This window comes from Bombina bombina, chromosome 1, assembly GCF_027579735.1.
Source record: "Bombina bombina isolate aBomBom1 chromosome 1, aBomBom1.pri, whole genome shotgun sequence".
Lineage (NCBI taxonomy): Eukaryota > Metazoa > Chordata > Amphibia > Anura > Bombinatoridae > Bombina > Bombina bombina.
In genome coordinates this window covers 1281461657-1281487673 of record NC_069499.1, presented here as the reverse complement: position 1 = coordinate 1281487673, position 26017 = coordinate 1281461657, and the positions used below count along the sequence as shown (strand labels likewise).

At 42.9% G+C, this 26017-nt stretch overlaps 1 protein-coding gene across 1 annotated transcript in view; it reads right to left on the bottom strand.

The window, feature by feature from the left end:
- GARRE1 (granule associated Rac and RHOG effector 1) overlaps window positions 1-26017 on the bottom strand; it is a 481286-nt gene that overhangs the window by 349403 nt on the left and 105866 nt on the right.

Genomic DNA, 26017 nt, shown 5'->3' with positions numbered 1-26017 from the left:
TAAACACAGGCTTAATCCTAGCTAAAGCCTGACAAAAAGCCTGAACGTCTGGATTCTCTGCCAGACGTTTGTGTAAAAGAATAGACAGAGCAGAAATCTGTCCCTTTAACGAACTAGCAGATAAACCCTTTTCTAAACCCTCTTGTAGAAAAGACAATATCCTAGGAATCCTAACCTTACTCCATGAGTAACTCTTGGATTCACACCAATATAAATATTTACGCCATATCTTATGGTAAATTTTTCTGGTAACAGGTTTCCGAGCCTGTATTAATGTATCAATAACCGACTCCGAAAAACCACGCTTTGATAGAATCAAGCGTTCAATCTCCATGCAGTCAGCCTCAGAGAAATTAGGCTTGGATGGTTGAAAGGACCCTGAATTAGAAGGTCCTGCCTCAGAGGCAGAGACCATGGTGGACAGGACGACATGTCCACTAGGTCTGCATACCAGGTCCTGCGTGGCCACGCAGGCGCTATCAGAATCACCGATGCTCTCTCCTGTTTGATCCTGGCAATCAGTCGAGGCAGTAACGGAAACGGTGGAAACACATAAGCCATGTTGAAAACCCAAGGGGCTGCTAGTGCATCTACCAGCACCGCTCCCGGGTCCCTGGACCTGGATCCGTAACAAGGAAGCTTGGCGTTCTGGCGAGATGCCATGAGATCCAGTTCCGGTTCGCCCCAACGAAGAATCAGTTGGGCAAAGACCTCCGGGTGAAGTTCCCACTCCCCCGGATGAAAGGTCTGGCGACTTAGAAAGTCCGCCTCCCAGTTCTCCACGCCTGGGATGTAGATCGCTGACAGGTGGCAAGAGTGAGACTCTGCCCAGCGAATTATCTTCGAGACTTCTAACATCGCTAGGGAACTCCTGGTTCCCCCTTGATGGTTGATGTAAGCCACAGTCGTGATGTTGTCCGACTGAAATCTGATGAACCTCAGAGTTGCTAACTGAGGCCAAGCTAGAAGAGCATTGAATATTGCTCTTAATTCCAGAATGTTTATTGGGAGGAGTTTCTCCTCCTGAGTCCACGATCCCTAAGCCTTCAGGAAGTTCCAGACTGCGCCCCAGCCTAGTAGGCTGGCATCTGTTGTTACAATCGTCCAATCTGGCCTGCGAAAGGTCATTCCTTCGGACAGATGGACCCGAGACAACCACCAGAGAAGAGAATCTCTGGCCTCCTGGTCCAGATTCAGTAGAGGGAACAGATCTGAGTAATCCCCATTCCACTGACTTAGCATGCATAATTGCAGCGGTCTGAGATGCAGGCTATGTCCATTGCCGCGACCATTAAGCCGATTACTTCCATGCACTGAGCTACTGATGGGCTTGGAATGGAATGAAGGACACGGCAAGCATTTAGAATTTTTGATAACCTGGACTCCGTCAGGTAAATCTTCATCTCTACAGAATCTATAAGAGTCCCTAGAAAGGGAACCCTTGTGAGTGGTAATAGAGAACTTTTTTCCATGTTCACTTTCCACCCATGCGACCTCAGAAAAGCTACAACTATCTCTGTATGAGACTTTGCATTTTGAAAACTTGACGCTTGTATCAGAATGTCGTCTAGGTACGGAGCCACCGCTATGCCTCGCGGTCTTAGTACCGCCAGAAGTGAGCCCAGAACCTTTGTAAACATTCTCGGGGCCGTAGCTAACCCGAAGGGAAGAGCTACGAACTGGTAATGCCTGTCTAGAAAGGCAAATCTTAGGTACCGATAATGATATTTGTGAATCGGTATGTGAAGGAAGGCATCCTTTAAGTCCATTGTGGTCATATACTGACCCTCTTGGATCATGGGTAGGATGTGGTTCGAATAGTTTCCATTTTGAACGATGGAACCCTTAGGAACTTGTTTAAGATCTTTAGGTCTAAGATTGGTCTGAAGGTTCCCTCTTTTTTGGGAACCACAAACAGATTTGAGTAAAAACCTTGCCCATGTTCCGTCCGCGGAACTGGGTGGATCACTCCCATTACTAAGAGGTCTTGTACACTTTGTAGAAATGCCTCTTTCCTTATTAGGTTTGTTGATAACCTTGACAGGTGAAATCTCCCTTATGGAGGAGAAGCTTTGAAGTCCAGAAGGTATCCCTGAGATATGATTTCCAGCGTCCAGGGATCCTGGACATCTCTTGCCCAAGCCTGGGCGAAGAGAGAAAGTCTGCCCCCCATTAGATCCGTTTCCGGATAGGGGGCCCTTTCTTCATGCTATCTTAGGGGCAGAAGTAGGCTTTCTGGCCTGCTTACCCTTGTTCCAACCCTGTCTGTAACAAGCAGCAGTTCCTTCCTGTTTTGGAGCGGAGGAAGTTGATGCTGCCCCTGCCTTGAAATTACGAAAGGCACGAAAATTAGACTGTTTGGCCTTTGATTTGGCCCTGTCCTGAGGAAGGGTTTGACCCTTACCTCCAGTAATGTCAGCAATAATTTCTTTCAAGCCGGGCCCGAATAAGGTTTGCCCTTTGAAAGGAATATTAAGCAATTTAGATTTAGAAGTCACATCTGCTGACCAGGATTTAAGCCATAGCGCTCTGCGCGCCTTGATGGCGAATCCGGAGTTCTTAGCCGTTAGTTTGGTTAAATGCACAACGGCATCCGAAACAAACGCATTAGCTAGCTTAAGTGCTTTAAGCTTGTTCATAATCTCATCCAATGGTGCTGTGCGACTAGCCTCTTCCAGAGACTCAAACCAGAATGCCGCCACAGCAGTGACGGGCGCAATGCATGCAAGGGCCTGTAATATAAAACCTTGTTGAACAAACATTTTCTTAAGGTAACCTTCTAATTTTTTATCCATTGGATCTGAGAAAGCACAACTATCCTCCACCGGGATAGTGGTACGCTTAGCTAAAGTAGAAACTGCTCCCTCCACCTTAGGGACCGTCTGCCATAAGTCTCGTGTGGTAGCGTCTATTGGGAACATTTTTCTAAATATCGGAGGAGGGGAAAAAGGTACACCGGGTCTATCCCACTTCTTGTTAATAATCTCTGTAAGCCTTTTAGGTATAGGAAAAACGTCAGTACACACCGGTACCGCAAAGTATTTATCCAGCCTACATAATTTCTCTGGGATTGCAACCGTGTCACAATCATTCAGAGCCGTTAACACCTCCCCTAGCAATACACGGAGGTTCTCAAGCTTAAATTTAAAATTTGAAATTTCTGAATCCAGTCTCCCTGGATCAGATCCGTCACCCACAGAATGAAGCTCTCCGTCCTCATGTTCTGCAAATTGTGACGCAGTATCGGACATGGCTCTCGTGTCATCAGCGCGCTCTGTCCTTAACCCAGAGCTATCGCGCTTGCCTCTTAACTCAGGCAAGTTAGATAATACTTCTGTCATAACATTAGCCATATCTTGCAAAGTGATTTGTAAGGGCCTTGATGTACTTGGCGCCACAATATCACGCACCTCCTGAGCGGGAGGCGAAGGTACTGACACGTGAGGAGAGTTAGCCGGCATACCTTCCCCCTCGTTGTCTGGTGATAATTTCTTTACCGGTAAAGACTGACTTTTATTTAAAGTAACATCAATACAATTGGTACACATATTTCTATTGGGCTCCACATTGGCTTTTAAACATAATGAACAAGCAGATTCATCTGTATCAGACATGTTTAAACAGACTAGCAATGAGGCTAGCAAGCTTGGAAAATACTTTCAATACATTTACAAGCAATATAAAAAACGCTGCTGCGCTTTTTAAAAACACAAAAAAAACTGTCACAGTTGAAATAACAATGAACTAATTCAGTTATAGCAACCAAATTTTAACAGTAAATGTATGAAATTAGCAGAGGATTGCACCCACTAGCAAAAGGATGATTTAACCCCTTAATACCCAAAACGGATAATGAATTCAACAGTTAACGTTTTTATCACAGTCAAACACACTGTCACAGGTCTGCTGTGACTGATTACCTCCCTCAAAAATAAATTTTGAAGACCACTGAGCTCTCTGGAGACGTCCTGGATCAAGGAGGAAGAAGCAGGAAGACTGTGATTGAATTTTAACTGCGCAACAAGGCGCTAAAAAAAGGGCCCCTCCCACTCATATTACAACAGTGGGAGACCTGATATAACGGTTTCTATGCAGAAAACATAATTTATGCTTACCTGATAAATTCCTTTCTTCTGTAGTGTGATCAGTCCACGGGTCATCATTACTTCTGGGATATTACTCCTCCCCAACAGGAAGTGCAAGAGGATTCACCCAGCAGAGTTGCATATAGCCCCTCCCCTCTACGTCACCCCCAGTCATTCGACCAAGGACCAACGAGAAAGGAGGAACCAAGGGTGTAGTGGTGACTGGAGTATAATTTAAAAATAATTACCTGCCTTAAAAAACAGGGCGGGCCGTGGACTGATCACACTACAGAAGAAAGGAATTTATCAGGTAAGCATAAATTATGTTTTCTTCTGTTAAGTGTGATCAGTCCACGGGTCATCATTACTTCTGGGATACCAATACCAAAGCAAAAGTACACGGATGACGGGAGGGATAGGCAGGCTCTTTTATACAGAAGGAACCACTGCCTGAAGAACCTTTCTCCCAAAAATAGCCTCCGAGGAAGCAAATGTGTCAAATTTGTAAAATTTGGAAAAAGTATGAAGCGAAGACCAAGTTGCAGCCTTGCAAATCTGTTCAACAGAGGCCTCATTCTTAAAGGCCCAAGTGGAAGCCACAGCTCTAGTGGAATGAGCTGTAATTCTTTCAGGAGGCTGCTGTCCAGCAGTCTCATAGGCTAAACGTATTATGCTACGAAGCCAAAAAGAGAGAGAGGTAGCAGAAGCTTTTTGACCTCTCCTCTGACCAGAGTAAACGACAAACAGGGAAGACGTCTGTCGAAATTCTTTAGTTGCCTGTAAGTAAAATTTTAAGGCACGAACTACATCCAGATTGTGCAGAAGACGTTCCTTCTTTGAAGAAGGATTTGGACACAAAGATGGAACAACAATCTCTTGATTGATATTCCTGTTAGTGACTACCTTGGGTAAGAACCCAGGTTTAGTACGCAGAACTACCTTATCCGAATGAAAAATCAAATAAGGAGAATCACAATGTAAGGCTGATAATTCAGAGACTCTTCGAGCCGATGAAATAGCCATTAAAAATAGAACTTTCCAAGATAACAACTTTATATCAATGGAATGGAGGGGTTCAAACGGAACGCCCTGTAAAACGTTAAGAACAAGATTTAAACTCCATGGTGGAGCAACAGTCTTAAACACAGGCTTAATCCTCGCTAAAGCCTGACAAAAAGCCTGAACGTCTGGCACTTCTGACAGACGTTTGTGTAACAGAATAGACAGAGCTGAGATCTGTCCCTTTAATGAACTAGCAGATAAACCCTTTTCTAAACCTTCTTGTAGAAAAGACAATATCCTAGGAATCCTAACCTTACTCCAAGAGTAACCTTTGGATTCACACCAATATAGGTATTTACGCCATATTTTATGGTAAATCTTTCTGGTAACAGGCTTCCTAGCCTGTATTAAGGTGTCAATAACTGACTCAGAAAACCCACGTCTTGATAAAATCAAACGTTCAATTTCCAAGCAGTCAGCTTCAGAGAAGTTAGATTTTGATGTTTGAAAGGACCCTGTATCAGGAGGTCCTGTTTCAGAGGTAGAGACCAAGGTGGACAGGATGACATGTCCACCAGGTCTGCATACCAAGTCCTACGTGGCCATGCAGGTGCTATCAGAATCACTGATGCTCTCTCCTGTTTGATTCTGGCAATCAATCGAGGAAGCATCGGGAAGGGTGGAAACACATAAGCCATCCTGAAGTCCCAAGGTGCCGTCAGGGCATCTATTAGGACTGCTCCTGGATCCCTGGATCTGGACCCGTACCGAGGAAGCTTGGCGTTCTGTCGAGACGCCATGAGATCTATCTCTGGCTTGCCCCAACGTCGAAGTATTTGGGCAAAGACCTCCGGATGAAGTTCCCATTCCCCCGGATGAAAAGTCTGACGACTTAAGAAATCCGCCTCCCAATTCTCCACTCCCGGGATGTGGATTGCTGACAGGTGGCAAGAGTGAGACTCTGCCCAGCGAATTATCTTTGATACTTCCATCATTGCTAGGGAGCTCCTTGTCCCTCCCTGATGGTTGATGTAAGCTACAGTCGTGATGTTGTCCGACTGAAACCTGATGAACCCCGAGTTGTCAACTGGGGCCAAGCCAGGAGGGCATTGAGAACTGCTCTCAATTCCAGAATGTTTATTGGCAGGAGACTCTCCTCCTGACTCCATTGTCCCTGAGCCTTCAGAGAATTCCAGACGGCACCCCAACCTAGAAGGCTGGCGTCTGTTGTTACAATTGTCCAGTCTGGTCTGCTGAATGGCATCCCCCTGGACAGATGTGGCCGAGAAAGCCACCATAGAAGAGAATTTCTGGTCTCTTGATCCAGATTCAGAGAAGGGGACAAGTCTGAGTAATCCCCATTCCACTGACTTAGCATGCACAATTGCAGTGGTCTGAGGTGTAAGCGAGCAAATGGCACTATGTCCATTGCTGCTACCATTAAGCCGATTACCTCCATGCATTGAGCCACCGATGGGTGTTGAATGGAATGAAGGGTGCGGCAAGCACTTTGAAGTCTTGTTAACCTGTCTTCTGTCAGGTAAATCTTCATTTCTACAGAATCTATAAGAGTCCCCAGGAAGGGAACTCTTGTAAGTGGAACGAGTGAACTTATCTTTTCGTTCACCTTCCATCCATGTGAACTTAGAAATGCCAGTACTAACTCTGTATGAGACTTGGCAGTTTGAAAGCTTGAAGCTTGTATCAGAATGTCGTCTAGGTAAGGAGCTACCGAAATTCCCCGCGGTCTTAGTACCGCCAGAAGAGCACCTAGAACCTTTGTGAAGATTCTTGGAGCTGTAGCCAATCCGAATGGAAGAGCTACAAACTGGTAATGCCTGTCTAGAAAGGCAAACCTTAGATACCGGTAATGATCTTTGTGAATCGGTATGTGAAGGTAAGCGTCCTTTAAGTCCACTGTGGTCATGTACTGACCTTCTTGGATCATGGGTAAAATTGTCCGGATAGTCTCCATTTTGAATGATGGAACTCTTAGGAATTTGTTTAGGATCTTTAAATCCAGGATTGGTCTGAAAGTTCCCTCTTTTTTGGGAACCACAAACAGATTTGAGTAAAACCCTTGTCCCTGTTCCGACCGTGGAACTGGATGGATTACTCCCATTAACAATAGTTCTTGTATGCAGCGTAGAAACGCTTCTTTCTTTGTTTGGTTTGTCGACAACCTTGACAGATGAAATCTCTCTCTTGGAGGAGAGTGTTTGAAGTCCAGAAGGTATCCCTGAGATATTATCTCTAGCGCCCAGGGATCCTGGACATCTCTTGCCCAAGCCTGGGCGAAGAGAGAAAGTCTGCCCCCCACTAGATCCGATCCCGGATCGGGGGCCCTCAATTCATGCTGTTTTAGTGGCAGCTGCAGGCTTCCTGGCCTGCTTGCCCTTGTTCCAGGACTGGTTAGGTCTCCAGCCTTGTCTGTAGCGAGCACCAGATCCTTCTTGTTTTGGAGTAGTGGAAGATGATGCTGCTCCTGCTTTGAAATTCCGAAAGGAACGAAAATTAGACTGTCTAGCCTTAGGTTTGGCTTTGTCTTGAGGTAGGGCGTGGCCCTTACCTCCTGTAATGTCAGCGATAATTTCTTTCAAACCAGGCCCAAATAAGGTCTGTCCCTTGAAAGGTATATTAAGTAATTTGGACTTAGAAGTTACATCAGCTGACCAGGATTTTAGCCACAGTGCTCTGCGCGCTTGAATGGCGAATCCGGAATTCTTAGCCGTAAGTTTAATTAAATGTACTACGGCTTCCGAAATGAATGAATTAGATAGCTTAAGTACTCTAAGCCTGTCTGAAATGTCGTCCAGCGTAGCTGAACCAAGATTCTCTTCTAGAGACTCAATCCAGAATGCCGCTGCAGCCGTGATCGGCGCAATGCATGCAAGGGGTTGCAATATAAAACCTTGTTGAACAAACATTTTCTTAAGGTAACCCTCTAATTTTTTATCCATTGGATCTGAAAAGGCACAGCTATCCTCTACCGGGATAGTGGTACGTTTAGCTAAAGTAGAAACTGCTCCCTCCACCTTAGGGACCGTTTGCCATAAATCCCGTGTGGTGGTGTCTATTGGAAACATCTTTCTAAATATTGGAGGGGGTGAGAAAGGCACACCGGGTCTATCCCACTCCTTAGTAATAATTTCAGTTAGTCTTTTAGGTATAGGAAAAACGTCAGTACTTGTTGGTACAGCAAAATATTTATCCAACCTACACATTTTCTCAGGTATTGCAACTGTGTTACAATCATTCAGGGCCGCTAACACCTCCCCTAGTAAAACACGGAGGTTTTCCAGCTTAAATTTAAAATTTGAAATATCTGAATCCAATCTGTTTGGATCAGAACCGTCAGCCGCAGAATGAAGCTCTCCGTCCTCATGTTCTGCAAGTTGTGACGCAGTATCTGACATGGCCCTAACATTATCAGCGCACTCTGTTCTCACCCCAGAGTGATCACGCTTGCCCCTTAGTTCTGGTAATTTAGCCAAAACCTCAGTCATAACAGTAGCCATATCTTGTAATGTTATTTGTAATGGCCGCCCAGATGTACTTGGCGTCGCCATATCGCGCACGTCCCGAGCGGGAGATGCAGGTACTGTCACGTGAGGCGAGTTAGTCGGCATAACTCTCCCCTCGTTGTTTGGTGAAATTTGTTCAATTTGTACAGATTGACTTTTATTTAATGTAGCATCAATACAGTTAGTACATAAATTTCTATTGGGCTCCACCTTGGCTTTAGTACAAATAGTACAGGTCTCATCTTCTGAATCAGACATGTTTAACAAACTAGCAAATAAACTTGCAATTTGGAAATACTATACAAGTAAAATACAATGAAAAAAACGAACTGTGCTTGAAAAGCACTGAATATATATAACAGATGAAATCAATCAGCTTTGTAAAACAAAATGCAACTTAGCAAAGGCTTGTACCCAGTAGCAAGAAATAACTAACCCTGAGGCATAAAAAAGTTAAAGAATAAACGTTTTTTATCACAGTCAACTACAATCTTACAGCTCTGTTAGATTACTTCCCTCAAATTAGCTTTGAAGATCCCTGGGTTCTGTAGAGATAAACCGGAACATGCAGGAAAAAACAATGAGCTTTTGACTGAAATTTTTGATGCGTAGCAAAAGCGCCAAAAAAAGGTCCCACCCCCTCACACACAACAGTGAGAGAGATTAAAAACTGTCATAATTAGATCCAGCAACTGCCAAGTGGAAAAATAGTGCCCAAACATTTTATTCACCCAGTACCTCAGAAAATGAAAACGATTTTACATTCCAGCAAAAACGTTTAACATAATTAAGAGTTATTAAAAAGCCTGTTGTATTTCTATTAGGCTAAAATCTTATATACACAGTGTAATTCCAGTGAAGTACCATTCCCCAGAATACTAAAATGTAAATTATACATACATGATATAATGTCGGTATGGCAGGATTTTCTCAGCAATTCCATTGTTAGAAAATAAAAACTGCTACATACCTCTTTGCAGAATAAACTGCCCGCTGTCCCCTGATCTGAAGTTTACCTCTCCTCAGATGGCCGAGAAACAGCAATATGATCTTAACAACTCCGGCTAAAATCATAGTAAAAACTCTGGTAGATTCTTCTTCAAACTCTACCAGAGAAGGAATAACACACTCCGGTGCTATTAAAAAATAACAAACTTTTGATTGAAGAAATAAACTAAATAAAATCACCATAGTCCTCTCACACATCCTATCTAGTCGTTGGGTGCAAGAGAATGACTGGGGGTGACGTAGAGGGGAGGGGCTATATGCAACTCTGCTGGGTGAATCCTCTTGCACTTCCTGTTGGGGAGGAGTAATATCCCAGAAGTAATGATGACCCGTGAACTGATCACACTTAACAGAAGAAATATACGTTAGCCATGTGGAAAAAAATCATGCCCCAAAAGATTTATCACCAAGTACCTCACAAAACGATTAACATGCCAGTAAACGTTTTAAAAACAAACATTTCAAGTGTTATGTAAAGTTATCACTAAGCCTGCTACCAGTCGCTTCTACTGCAGTTAAGGCTCATACATTATTTCAGTATTAACATTATTTTCTTGGTCAAATTCCATTCCCTAGAAAATAACTCTACTGCGCATACATTTATCAGCCTGATACCAGTCGCTACTACTGCATTTAAGGCTGTACTTACATCATATGGGTATCAGCAGTGTTTTCTTAGTGAATTCCATTCCTTAGAAAATATTTTACTGCACATACCTCATTTGCAGGTGACCCCGCATGCTATTCCCTTCTCTGAAGTTACCCCACTCCTCAGAATGTACGAGAACAGCCAGTGGATCTTAGTTACGTCTGCTAAGATCATAGAAAACGCAGGCAGATTCTTCTTCTAAATACTGCCTGAGAGAAAAAACAGCACACTCCGGTGCCATTTAAAATAACAAACTTTTGATTGAAGAATAATTAAGTAATAAACTCCTAACTCCTCTCACGACCTCCTTCTTTGTTGAGAGTTGCAAGAGAATGACTGGGTATGACATGTGAGGGGAGGAGCTATATAGCAGCTCTGCTTGGGTGATCCTCTTGCAACTTCCTGTTGGGAAGGAGAATATATCCCATAAGTAATGGATGACCCGTGGACTGAACACACTTAACAAGAGAAAATATGTTTTTTAAACAGTCATAACAACTGAGCTCCTACTTTTGAAGCCTTTTGAGCACTTCAGAGATGTCCTATAGCATGCAGGGGACTGCTGAGGGAAGCTGAATGTCACAGTTTGTAATTTTAACTGCACCAACTGTAACTTTTATACTATAACAGGGGAAAGCCTCAGGAAACTGTTTCTAGGCAAAAATAAAGCCAGCCATGTGGAAAAAACTAGGCCCCAATAAGTTTCATCACCAAAGCATATATAAAAATGATTAAACATGCCAGCAAACGTTTTATATTGCACATTAATCAGAGTATATACCTCTGATAGCAAGCCTGATACTAGTCGCTATTAAATCACTGTATTTAGGCTTTAACTTACATTAATCCGGTATCAGCAGCATTTTCTAGCAAATTCCATCCCTAGAAAAACTTAACTGCACATACCTTATTGCAGGATACCCTGCACGCCATTCTCCCTCTGAAGTTACCTCACTCCTCAGACATATGTGAGAACGGCAGTGGATCTTAGTTACTTCTGCTAAGATCATAGAAAAATGCAGGCAGATTCTTCTTCTAAATGCTGCCTGAGATAAAAACAGTACACTCCGGTACCATTTAAAAACAATAAACTTTTGATTGAAGAAAAAACTAACTATATTTTACCACTTTCCTCTAACTACCTCCAGCTATGTTGAGAGCTTGCAAGAGAATGACTGGATATGGCAGTTAGGGGAGGAGCTATATAGCAGCTCTGCTGTGGGTGATCCTCTTGCAACCTCCTGTTGGGAAGGAGAATATCCCACAAGTAATGGATGATCCGTGGACTGGATACACCTAACAAGAGAAAACACAGAGATCGGGGAGGATGCTGGAGGCTGTAGCTTTTGTAGGCAAAATAAATATACAACATTTCTCACATTTGTTCTTAAATTATTTTGTTAGTCCCATGTTCATATAGATTCACATCAGTACTGGGAGATATAAACTTTGCCTCCCACTCGCTCTTCCTTTGTAGCTTGTTTTCTCAACTTGTCCCCTTCCAGTCTCCCTGTTTATTCCTATTTCCATCTATCCCCTTGCCCTCTCTGTCACCATTATTTTCCCCTTGCTCTCTCCATCACCCTTATTTCCCCCTTGCCCTCTCTATCACCCTTATTTTCCCCTTGCTCTCTCTATCACCCTTATTTTCCCTTTGCTCTCTCTATCACCCTTATTTTCCACTTGCTCTCTCTATCACCCTTATTTTCCCCTTGCCCTCTCTATCACCCTTATTTTCCCCTTGCTCTCTCTATCACCCTTATTTTCCCCTTGCCCTCTCTGTCACCCTTATTTTCCCCTTGCCCTCTCTGTCACCCTTATTTTCCCCTTGCTCTCTCTATCACCCTTATTTTCCACTTGCTCTCTCTATCACCCTTATTTTCCCCTTGCCCTCTCTGTCACCCTTATTTTCCCCTTGCCCTCTCTGTCACCCTTATTTTCCCCTTGCCCTCTCTGTCACCCTTATTTTCCCCTTGCCCTCTCTGTCACCCTTATTTTTCCCTTGCCCTCTCTATCATCCTTATTTTCCCCTTGTCCTCTCTATCACCCTTATTTTCCCCTTGCTCTCTCTGTCACCCTTATTTTCCCCTTGCCCTCTCTATCACCCTTATTTTCCCCTTGCCCTCTCTATCACCCTTATTTTCCCCTTGCTCTCTCTGTCACCATTATCTCCCCCCTTGCTCTCTATCACCCTTATTCTCCACTTGCTTTGTTTAGCTTCAAGTCACATCTTGCTTCTCCCAACTCTATCACAAGTTTCGATTAAGAAAAGGTACTGAACGCTTCTGGGGCTATAAACTCTGATGCCAAGCACAAAAGTATTACGCTAAATTCTTCTTTACTGTCAGTTTATTGTACCTCCTATTTTCCCCCATCTCATATTTTAAAAGATCACATGCTCTCTATTGCAACTGATATTACATCTTTCTTCCTTTACATCAGGATCCTTAAGACTGCCCAGTTAGATTGTCAGAGTGGATGTAAACAATAAGCTCACAAGCTATACTGGTCAACTGCAGAAAAAAGGTTCATACAGAGACATAAGGTATACATGTTTGTTTCTTAATGAAGAAGACCCGAGTATTAAAGAGTTAGTATGGAAAATGTTAAACAGAATTTGTGGGTATTTTCTTTCTTCAAACCTGTGAATAGCAAATGCAACTACTTGAGTTTGTGTAGGTCTGAGTAGAAGGAAAAAGGGAAACCCTGATTACCAGAGATTACAAATAACGGAAATTTAAATATACAAAGTGGGCCTATAAAAAGCTGTTAGAACGCAAAGATTCTGCAAGGAGGAAATCCTGGAAAATGTACCGATTCCACTTCACAGCCGACTCAAAGAGAAAGGCAGTGGCAGTAAAGTCCTGGCATTAGAGTAGGCTTATATAACAAGCACAGATTGCTGAATGTGAATACACCTTTGGTGAGTTCAAGTTATTTTGACAGAGAGGGTGAAAAGGAATTGTAAGACTACTCGGGAATTACTTATTTTATTCAAAATAAATATAGATTAGAACACAAACATATACAGCCTGAACATAAGGTTGTGGAAAAAAGTTCATATTTTAAAAGAAAACAGAATTTATGCTTACCTGATAAATTACTTTCTCCAACGGTGTGTCCGGTCCACGGCGTCATCCTTACTTGTGGGATATTCTCTTCCCCAACAGGAAATGGCAAAGGGTCCCAGCAAAGCTGGTCACATGATCCCTCCTAGGCTCCGCCCACCCCAGTCATTCGACCGACGGACAGGAGGAAATATATATAGGAGAAACCATATGATACCGTGGTGACTGTAGTTAGAGAAAATAATTCATCAGACCTGATTAAAAAACCAGGGCGAGCCGTGGACCGGACACACCGTTGGAGAAAGTAATTTATCAGGTAAGCATAAATTCTGTTTTCTCCAACATTGGTGTGTCCGGTCCACGGCGTCATCCTTACTTGTGGGAACCAATACCAAAGCTTTAGGACACGGATGAAGGGAGGGAGCAAATCAGGTCACCTAAATGGAAGGCACCACGGCTTGCAAAACCTTTCTCCCAAAAATAGCCTCCGAAGAAGCAAAAGTATCAAATTTGTAAAATTTGGCAAAAGTGTGCAGTGAAGACCAAGTCGCTGCCTTACATATCTGGTCAACAGAAGCCTCGTTCTTGAAGGCCCATGTGGAAGCCACAGCCCTAGTGGAGTGAGCTGTGATTCTTTCAGGAGGCTGCCGTCCGGCAGTCTCATAAGCCAATCGGATAATGCTTTTAAGCCAAAAGGAAAGAGAGGTAGAAGTCGCTTTTTGACCTCTCCTTTTACCAGAATAAACAACAAACAAGGAAGATGTTTGTCTGAAATCTTTAGTAGCCTCTAAATAGAATTTTAGAGCACGGACTACGTCCAAATTGTGTAACAAACGTTCCTTCTTTGAAACTGGATTCGGACACAAAGAAGGTACAACTATCTCCTGGTTAATATTTTTGTTGGAAACAACTTTCGGAAGAAAACCAGGCTTAGTACGCAAAACCACCTTATCTGCATGGAACACCAGATAGGGCGGAGAACACTGCAGAGCAGATAACTCTGAAACTCTTCTAGCAGAAGAAATTGCAACCAAAAACAAAACTTTCCAAGATAATAACTTAATATCTACGGAATGTAAGGGTTCAAACGGAACCCCTTGAAGAACTGAAAGAACTAGATTTAGACTCCAGGGAGGAGTCAAAGGTCTGTAAACAGGCTTGATCCTAACCAGAGCCTGAACAAATGCTTGAACATCTGGCACAGCTGCCAGTCTTTTGTGAAGTAAAACAGATAAAGCAGAGATCTGTCCCTTCAGAGAACTTGCAGATAATCCTTTCTCCAAACCTTCTTGTAGAAAGGATAGAATCTTAGGAATTTTTATCTTGTTCCATGGGAATCCTTTAGATTCACACCAACAGATATATTTTTTCCATATTTTATGGTAAATTTTTCTAGTTACAGGCTTTCTAGCCTGAATCAGAGTATCTATTACAGAATCTGAAAACCCACGCTTTGATAAAATCAAGCGTTCAATCTCCAAGCCGTCAGTTGGAGGGAAACCAGATTCGGATGTTCGAATGGACCCTGAACAAGAAGGTCCTGTCTCAAAGGTAGCTTCCATGGTGGAGCCGATGACATATTCACCAGGTCTGCATACCAAGTCCTGCGTGGCCACGCAGGAGCTATCAAGATCACCGAGGCCCTCTCCTGATTGATCCTGGCTACCAGCCTGGGGATGAGAGGAAACGGTGGGAATACATAAGCTAGGTTGAAGGTCCAAGGTGCTACTAGTGCATCTACTAGGGTCGCCTTGGGATCCCTGGATCTGGACCCGTAGCAAGGAACCTTGAAGTTCTGACGAGACGCCATCAGATCCATGTCTGGAATGCCCCATAATTGAGTTATTTGGGCAAAGATTTCCGGATGGAGTTCCCACTCCCCCGGATGGAATGTCTGACGACTCAGAAAATCCGCTTCCCAATTTTCCACTCCTGGGATGTGGATCGCAGACAAGTGGCAGGAGTGATCCTCCGCCCATTGAATTATCTTGGTCACTTCTTTCATCGCCAGGGAAGTCCTTGTTCCCCCCTGATGATTGATATATGCAACGGTCGTCATGTTGTCTGACTGAAACCTTATGAATTTGGCCTTTGCTAGTTGAGGCTAAGCTCTGAGAGCATTGAATATCGCTCTCAGTTCCAGAATGTTTATCGGGAGAAGAGACTCTTCCTGAGACCATAGACCCTGAGCTTTCAGGGATTCCCAGACCGTGCCCCAGCCCACTAGGCTGGCGTCAGTCGTGACAATGACCCACTCTGGTCTGCGGAAGCTCATTCCCTGTGACAGATTGTCCAGGGTCAGCCACCAACGGAGTGAATCTCTGGTCTTTTGATCTACTTGAATCGTCGGAGACAAGTCTGTATAATCCCCATTCCACTGTCTGAGCATGCACAGTTGTAATGGTCTTAGATGAATTCGTGCAAAAGGAACTATGTCCATTGTTGCAACCATCAATCCTATTACTTCCATGCACTGCGCTATGGAAGGACGAGGAACAGAATGAAGTACTTGACAAGAGCTTAGAAGTTTTGATTTTCTGACCTCTGTCAGAAAAATCCTCATTTCTAAGGAATCTATTATTGTTCCCAAGAAGGGAACTCTTGTTGACGGGGACAGAGAACTTTTTTCTTTGTTCACCTTCCATCCGTGAGTTCTGAGAAAGGCTAGGATGATGTCCGTATGAGCCTTTGCTTTTGACAGGGACGACGCTTGAATCAGGATGTCGTCCAAGTAAGGTACTACTGCAATGCCCCTTGGTCTTAGAACCGCTAGAAGGGACCCTAGTACCTTTGTGAAAATCCTTGGAGCAGTGGCTAATCCAAATGGAAGTGCCACAAACTGGTAATGCTTGTCCAGAAAAGCGAACCTTAGGAACTGATGATGTTCCTTGTGGATTGGAATATGTAGGTACGCATCCTTTAAATCCACGGTAGTCATAAATTGATTTTCCTGGATAGTAGGTAGGATCGTTCGAATAGTTTCCATTTTGAACGATGGTACCCTGAGAAATTTGTTTAGGATCTTTAGATCCAAAATTGGTCTGAATGTTCCCTCTTTTTTGGGAACTATGAACAGATTGGAATAAAATCCCATTCCTTGTTCTCTTATTGGAACTGGATGTATCACTCCCATCTTTAACAGGTCTTCTACACAATGTAAGAATGCCTGTCTCTTTATTTGGTTTGAAGATAATTGAGACCTGTGGAACCTTCCCCTTGGGGGTAGTTCCTTGAATTCCAGGAGATAACCTTGATAAACTATTATTAGCGCCCAAGGATCCTGAACATCTCTTGCCCAAGCCTGAGCAAAGAGAGAAAGTCTGCCCCCCACTAGATCCGGTCCCGGATCGGGGGCTATCCCTTCATGCTGTTTTGGTAGCAGTGGTAGGCTTCTTGGCCTGCTTACCCTTGTTCCAGCCTTGCATTGGTTTCCAGGCTGGTTTGGGTTGTGAAGTATTACCCTCTTGCTTAGAGGATACAGAATTAGAGACTGGTCCGTTTCTGCGAAAGGGACGAAAATTAGGCTTATTATTAGCCTTAAAAGACCTATCCTGTGGGAGGGCGTGGCCCTTTCCCCCAGTGATGTCTGAAATAATCTCTTTCAAATCAGGTCCAAATAATGTTTTACCTTTGAAAGGAATGTTAAGCAATTTTGTCTTGGAAGACACATCCGCTGACCAAGACTTTAGCCAAAGCACTCTGCGCGCCACGACAGCAAACCCTGAATTTTTCGCCGCTAATCTAGCTAATTGCAAAGCGGCATCTAAAACAAAAGAGTTAGCCAATTTAAGTGCTTGAACTCTGTCCATAACCTCCTCATACGAAGATTCTTTACTGAGCGATTTTTCTAGTTCCTCGAACCAGAAACACGCTGCCGTAGTGACAGGAACAATGCATGAAATTGGTTGTAGAAGGTAACCTTGCTGTACAAAAATCTTTTTAAGCAAACCCTCTAATTTCTTATCCATAGGATCTTTGAAAGCACAACTATCTTCGATAGGAATAGTAGTGCGTTTGTTTAGAGTAGAAACCGCCCCCTCGACCTTGGGGACTGTCTGCCATAAGTCCTTTCTGGGGTCGACTATAGGAAATAATTTCTTAAATATAGGGGGGGGGACAAAAGGTATGCCGGGCCTTTCCCACTCTTTATTTACTATGTCCGCCACCCGCTTGGGTATAGGAAAAGCATCGGGGGGCACCGGAACCTCTAGGAACTTGTCCATCTTACATAATTTCTCTGGAATGACCAAATTGTCACAATCATCCAGAGTAGATAACACCTCCTTAAGCAGTGCACGGAGATGTTCTAATTTAAATTTAAATGTCACAACATCAGGTTCAGCTTGATGAGAAATTTTTCCTGAATCTGAAATTTCTCCATCAGACAAAACCTCCCTCATGGCCCCTTGAGATTGGTGTGAGGGTATGTCAGAACAGTTATCATCAGCGTCCTCTTGCTCTTCAGTGTTTAAAACAGAGCAATCGCGCTTTCTCTGATAAGTAGGCATTTTGGATAAAAGATTTGCTATGGAGTTATCCATTACAGCCGTTAATTGTTGCATGGTAATAAGTATTGGCGCACTAGATGTACTAGGGGCCTCCTGTGTGGGCATAACTGGTGTAGACACAGTAGGGGATGATGTAGTATCATGTTTACTCCCCTCATTTGAGGAATCATCTTGGGCAATATTATCTGTTGCATTACTGTCCTTACTTTGTTTGGACACTATGGCACAATTATCACATAAATTTAAATGGGGAGACACATTGGCTTTCATACATATAGAACATAGCTTATCTGATGGTACAGACATGTTAAACAGGCTTAAACTTGTCAACAAAGCACAAAAAACGTTTTAAAATAAAACCGTTACTGTCACTTTAAATTTCAAACTGAAAACACTTTATTACTGAATATGTGAAAAAGTATGAAGGAATTGTTCAAAATTCACCAAAATTTCACCACAGTGTCTTAAAGCATTAAAAGTATTGCACACCAAATTTCAGAGCTTTAACCCTTAAATTAACGGAACCGGAGCCGTTTTTACATTTAACCCCTATACAGTCCCAGAATGAGGCTCTGTCTATAACTAGAAAGGCCCCCATCTGAAAAAGGTGTCCAACACAGTGCCTGCCGTTTTTCTAAACGTTCCCCAAGATTATAATACCAATAATTAGTTAGAATCTGCATAATATGCCTAGTAAAGCAATTGTTTTAGCCCAGAAAAATGTCTACCAGTTTTTAAGCCCTTTTTGAAGCCCTTTATTCTTTTATGTTTAACTAAGAAAATGGCTTACCGGTCCCCATGAGGGGAAATGACAGCCTTCCAGCATTACATGGTCTTGTTAGAAATATGGCTAGTCATACCTTAAGCAGAAAAGACTGCTAACTGTTTCCCCCAACTGAAGTTACTTCATCTCAACAGTCCTGTGTGGAAACAGCAATCGATTTTAGTTACTGTCTGCTAAAATCATCTTCCTCTTACAAACAGAAATCTTCATCCTTTTCTGTTTCAGAGTAAATAGTACATACCAGCACTATTTTAAAATAACAAACACTTGATAGAAGAATAAAACTACATTTAAACACCAAAAAACTCTTAACCATCTCCGTGGAGATGTTGCCTGTGCAACGGCAAAGAGAATGACTGGGGTGGGCGGAGCCTAGGAGGGATCATGTGACCAGCTTTGCTGGGACTCTTTGCCATTTCCTGTTGGGGAAGAGAATATCCCACAAGTAAGGATGACGCAGTGGACCGGATACACCAATGTTGGAGAAAGAAAGATTTCATAGTTTACAGGTGTAAAAATTCACAGTACACCCATGCTCCTATAATACACATTCTACTAAATACAGGTACAAAACCCTTTATCCAAGCTGGTTGGGAATAAAAAAAGGTTTGGATTCTGGAATATTTGTTCATTTGCAAAATAGGACCAAGTGTAAACAACAATATACAGCTTATACATGCAACCTAAAAGGTAGATTTAAATCATTTCAAATACTATAGAAAGATAGTACAGTACTGTAATCAGAAAGGTATTATAGACTATAATTTGCATTTTAGAACACACAATATTATATGCCTGCGTCTTTAGCTTGTTTTTTGTCATACTGAATGGTGAAAATTTTACATTTATGATAATTTTATTTTTAAAAAATACTCCTGGATTTTAGAATAATTCTGGATTTCCGGATTTGGTAATATGCACATATACATATCTATGAAAGTCTATTTTTTTCTCAATACACAGCGCCCAGTTGTGTATATCAGCCGTTACAACTGTAACATATTTCTTAACTTTTTAGTTAGTGTCCCAACAACATAATTGAGCTCCATGGTTTGTCAACCTAAGGAACTAGAATATATACTGATAATCTGTTAAATGAACAGGAAGCACCTTGTTATTACAAGACAGTGCTGTTGTCTTGCTATAAAATAACATATCGGCTAAGTCTAAACATTTGTAAAACAAACATCTTGTTTGCGGCAGTTTATGATGAACAAACTCCACCCACCACTTGCGTTATTTGGAGGAACCTATCCAAATTTCAGCAGGCCAACAACAAAGCTAACCACAGTTATTATGTTAAAATAAAGTGCATTGTTTTGCAGTTATCATGTAAAGCTAACTAGTGGGGTATGTGTAGCAGGGTTAGCCTTGATAAGTCAGCAGGATGTATTCCATGTTCTGAGAATAAGAAAATGTACAAAACGCTAAATTACATGAAAAGGGGCAAAATAAATGATGAACGTATGCCGCAAAATTGTTTTAGTATGCATAGTTAAACATTTTATATGTCCCCTTTTCCTATAATTCTATTCTGAAATTGTGAGCATTTGAGTTTCTATTAAAAATGGAAGTGCAGAACACTGTTCTATTCCACAGAGACATTGGCTGCACATTCTAGTAACCTAAGTTACAACATGGCAGCTCCCATTGTTTTACAGACATAAAACATTTACACTTTTTTTGTCCCTATTTAAACAACTAATAAAACTTTAAAAAACAAAATATGACTTATCAGATAATTTCCTTTCCTTCGATACAGGGAGAGTCCATAGCTGCATTCATTACTTGTGGGAATACAGAACCTGGCCACCAGGAGGAGGCAAAGATACTCCAGCCAAAGGCTTAAATACCTCCCCCACTTCCCTCATCCCCCAGTCATTCTGCCGAGGGAACAAGGAGAAATATCAGGGTAAAAAAGGTGCCAGAAAAAAAAAAAAAACTTAAATTTAGGGCCGCCCACTGGAGAGCACGGGCGGGAGCTGTGGACTCTCCCTGTATCGAACGAAAGGAAATTATCTGGTAAGTCATAATTTATGTTTTCCTTCTAAATACAGGGAGAGTCCACAGCTGCATTCATTACTTGTGGGAAATTAAACCCAAGCTACAGAGGACACTAAATGCTAACGGGAGGGTACAAATAAGAGGCAGCCCAAACTAAGGGCACCACAGCCTGCAAGAAAACCAAACTCCCGAAGGCTTCCTTGATAGAAAGCAAAAAAATAAAAAGAATAAGAATGTTAGGAGGACCAAGCAGCCGCCCAACAATCAGAACCATAGGATCTCATGTCAGAGACCAAAAAAGATGAAACTGTACTCAAACTGGGCCAAAAACCTCTGGAGGCGGCTTGTGTCCTGCTGTTTCCTAGAACCAGCGAAAAATACTACTCCACCAACAAGGACGAAGTGAACCAGCTTCCAAAACCTTGCACTCCCCAGATATGAAGTCTGACAGAATGAAGTCTGACAGAATCCTCAATGTAAGATTCCCCAAAAAAGAAGAACCTCTTCCCATTTGGAAAAGAAATACAGCAATCTTAGGGAAAAAAAAAACTCGGATAGCCTTATTAGAAGGGAGACCACAATAAGGAAGAACATATTGCAAATTGCAACATAGAAACTATGACACCTAGAAAAACAATCTACAGACAAAATAGGTCCTTGAATAAGAATTTAAATACCACCTCCTGTACAGGTACAAAGGTAACCTGATGCAACTCCTGAAGGATAAATCCAACCCCAAAAGGAGCAAGGAATTGACTTGCCGGCTCTGCCGCAGGCAGTGCCCTAGCAAAAACAACAACCCCTGGAAGATCAATGAACCTCTGGAACCGGAGCACAAACAGAGAGCAAAACTGCTTGCAAAAACACATACCAGAGAAAGGAACCACAGCTGGTATCCATCTGCAACCTTCCGCTTGCCAGGCAGCTAAGCTAACCAACAGGCTATCCTTGCAGGCTGCCCCTTCGAACAAGAACTAGCTAGACAAGCCCTTCACCAGCTCATTTTACAGGGGAAGAAGAATACTCCAGGATCCAGAACAGAGTCAGGACAAGCTAGCTCCGCCCGACAAAAAGAGAGGGAGTTCTCCATGCCTAAAATAGGTGACGAGGAACCAGGTACGAGCTGAAGGAAAGGACTGAAAAGATCCCAAGACGCAAAGAGACCCTGACCCGGTAGATCCCTGCAACAAGGGAACTCTCATGGCAGCGAACCTCTAAACCGTGATTATGAACTAGCGGCAAAAATGGAGTAATAGTCTCACTGACGCACTTCCAGATAGGATCGAGCCATCCTCGAAAAAAAGAGTGACATGGCTGAAAAGAAGAAGGTCAAAATAGACCTCCCCAGAATTAAGAAAAATCGGCCACAGCAGGATTCAAACTCCAAGCCTTCAGCTTGCTAGGCCGGGAACTAATCTCTTAGGCCACTTAGTCCTGTGGGCCTCAGCCGAGAAACTCGATCTGCTTTTCTCAGATACACATTCGAAAACCTCTGGATAGTCGAAGACTCTGCCTGGGCTGAATCCATCACCCCCCACCACAGCGCCAACAAAGAACTGAAGGTGAATTGGAGAGCAGATGCCGATTAAGTAATTCTAACTTCGTAAGCTCTAAGGCAAAGAGCCTTCCTATCTGACAGACCAAGCCGCATCCAAAGGATCCAACCTGGTGCCAACACCAGAACACAGGACTAGGTCCACCTCTGAGGATGGAACCGGCAGGAAGCAAATCCCAAAAGTCTACTAGCAGACGCTGGAAAAACCAGAACCACCAAGACTTCGGAGCCACCGCAACACCTAGACACAGGCTACTGCCACACTAAACCCCAGATTTCCCCCCCCCCCAAAGAAAAAAAAAAAAACTTAGGATCCAAACGAGGTTCCAGAAGAAAAACGGTCCATAAGAACCGGACCTGCTTAAACAAGGATGTTGTAAATGGACGTCCAGCAACAGCAGCTGGATTCGAACCATCAACCTTCAAGTTGCAAAGAAACAGAGATAACCACCAGGCTACACTGGGCTGCTCTAGACAGGAAAGATATCCCTCTTCCTAATCCAGGTAGAGAGAATCATGTATTCTCTCTGAACAGAGATCTAATAAGCTCTGCTTAAAAAAATCATCGGACCCAAAAAGGACAAGAAACTCCTCTCCTTATTGGAGCAGTCACCAACAGTGTAATAACACTGCCAAGAGTACCAGGAAAAGACTCCAAAAGTCACCTAGTATAAAAAAAGACGGAATGAAAACTCAACTCCAGCCCAAGAGTCCATCCAGAAGAACCTAAGACAGGTCCTGCCTGTCCCACGGTATAGATAGACCTGCTCTGCCCGGACCAGAATAACTAGAAAGAGCTGTTACTCAAGAGTAGAAGGGAAGAACAGACTTAACTATTACCCAAAACAGGTGCTGCCCGTCATCAAGGGTTCGACACATCTTCTCATAAAAAACATAAACAAACGGCAAATTCTTAAAAGGGACAGTTCACCCAAAAAACAAACTAATTTTGAAAGAAAGATGTTACATTTTTACATATACAAGTCTTATGTCTAAATGATTTTTTTAAATCTCCGTTTTTTTAATCCCTTACCTCTACCCCGGAGGAAAAGTTTAATACGTAGGTTTAGCGCTGCTTAGGTCCGCTAGAGCACTGCGCATGCGCAAGCCCCCTAATGACGCGGATCTGTCTCAGAGAATACGTGTCCGTGATCATCACTGCATAGTTTGTTGTCTTATTGTTGGTGCACATGAACCATGCACTTGTGAGGAATTTATGGGGTTCTTGTGTGCTAATTTTGGCTTGGCATGTATTGTATCCCCTAGTTTTGCAAGTACACTGATGGATAGGGAGCGCGTTTCATGTAGATTACACATTACAAAGTTTCTGTTATTTGCATATAGCCAAATAGCGCAAATTGGTCATGGGGTGGGCTGATCTAGTGCTGTTGACGAGCCCTTTTATCAGGGCGTCCCAGGATCGTCACGCACAACGGTTAGGACAGAAGTATAAAAGTAAAAAAAATATTCAAATATCATATTACATTATATGTTTATTCATCTACTTTTATTGTTAATACAATGTTATTGCTGTTAAGTAATCCCCTCTCCTGAGTGAACTGGCCATTTAAGTTCCAGCAGTGCTAGGAAAACGGAGAATAAACAAAATAAGAAAATAAGCTCTGAGGCTTAAATTTTATCTCTAGATAATTGAGGGAATCATCACCCCGAACAGAGACCTAAGAAGCTTCCATCGGAAGACTCCAACCATCACAATCATCTAAGTCGATATATACCAAAAAAAAAACCAAGTGACAAAACATCGTCCTAAAAAGAGTTTCCACAAGACCCCCAAGCTCTAAAACAAAAACTATCCAAAACACACAAAAAAGGGACGTCAAAAGGGTGTGCAAACTAAAACAAACAGGTCCTGTCTGTTAAACAACACAACCCCACATAGAGCTCGGGACTGGTATTCTATAACTATATACATATAGACGATAAAGAAGAGGATCCAACCAGTGTTCCCTCTTAGGCCAGATTTTGTGAGCAACCCAGCAGTGAAACAGTTAATTAGCGAACCACACCATGCAGTTAGCAAACACTACACAATGCAGGCAGCAAGGTAGGATTACCTTATTAATGGTTTCACTGCTGGGCCACTCACAAAATCTGGCCTTAGAGGAAACACTGGATCCAACCCTCTCCGCTCGTCTAATCAAGATCCTTATCTGATTTAGAGGACTGAGATCCACCTGACGGATCAGGACTGGAAACCTCTAACATCGCCAAACCTCTCTCAGAAGTAAACGCAGGCGTGCCATTCTAAATCTAAATTCCAAATCCTCCTTAGTCAGAGGAGTCAAATCAGGTGACTCCGACCCCGGAGGTTCTACCTCTGAATCCTCAGAGGGAATCGCATCCCCAGATGACTGATCGGGCACAATCGTCGTTTTACACAATGGCCCATGGGTAGGAGAGTGTGGATTAACCCTTTGCTTGCACGTAGCAGGAAGAGGCAAACTCGCTAAAGCCACAGAGATGGCCATGCGAAAACGCGCAGTAACAGCCAGTGGAAAAAAGTCTCCGTCAGACGAAGGAGTAATGGTACTTAGGGAAACTGCATGTATAGGAGAATATTCTAGGGAGCGCACCTCACAGGACGAGGAATCCTCAGAGGTAGACAGCTCAGTGGTCTCTAACATCTCAACATTGTTAGAAGAGAACACCCTATTGCGGCATACGGAACATAATTGAGCAGGCTGGTCTACCAGGCCTTCTCACAACATACGCAGGTATCAAAATCTAGAATATCAGTATCCCCCATAATTCTAATTAAAAATGTTATCAAAAAAAATAACTGGCACCTTAAAACCCAATGGCTGGGGCACTCACCACGTCCTATGACCCAGACAGGTAGAGAAATTAACTCTTCTCCGCAGCCCCTCGGTAGGGAATCGGAAATGGAAAACAAGACGCAACTACTCCCAGACACATGGTGCCTCATGCAGGACTGCCCCTGCTAAGGAAAAGCGTGCCAGCTTAATAAAACTACGCAGCTCAATAACCTGTATGTTCCGTATCAGCCTATGACCCCAAAATGTCTCCTACACATACGCAGTCAAAATCACGTAACAAACATGATTAACTAGACCCCACTGTTCAATAATCCCTCTCAGGAGATATTAACCCTTGATTCCATAAAGATAAAGGAGTCCCACTGAGACCCTATCTTCTATCTATCGTTAACATGTGTGTAAAAATTAAACGATCTTACTGGAGTCCATTCCGTGGAACAGCAACACAGTTCTTCAAGTTTGACAGATAGTAGCAGTGCCTCTGACATGGACTTAAGTGAAGACAGCAGGCAGCGAAACTCGTCAATGCCGATTGCTTATAGGAGCTGTTAATCTGAGTCTGGATGGTTTCACAGAAAGACTCTCCCTGCATTTCCAGACTCTAACTTTCATCAATGCTCTCACTGAGAGGCTGACAAGACTACTTAAAACTGCAGTTCCATCCCGAAGGGCAGATACCCTTCCTAAGGAACTACTCCGTAAAACTTCCAACACTTCTCTGCCAACCTCCTGTGACGAAAGGCAAAGAATGACTGGGGGAATGAGGGATGTTGGGGAGGTAGTTAAGCTTTGGCTGGGGTGTCTTTGCCTCCTCCTGGTGGCCAGGTTCTGTATTCCCACAAGTAATGAATGCAGCTGTGGACTCTCCCTGTATTTAGAAGGAAATACATCTACATGTTATTCTCAGACTAATCTTTTCTTTGAATGAATTATTCTATCTAGCTTTTATTTAGTGTTTAAACAACCCCAACACTCTTACTTGCAGTTATCCATGGATTCAGGATTCCCCCCCCCCCCCACACACCATACCAA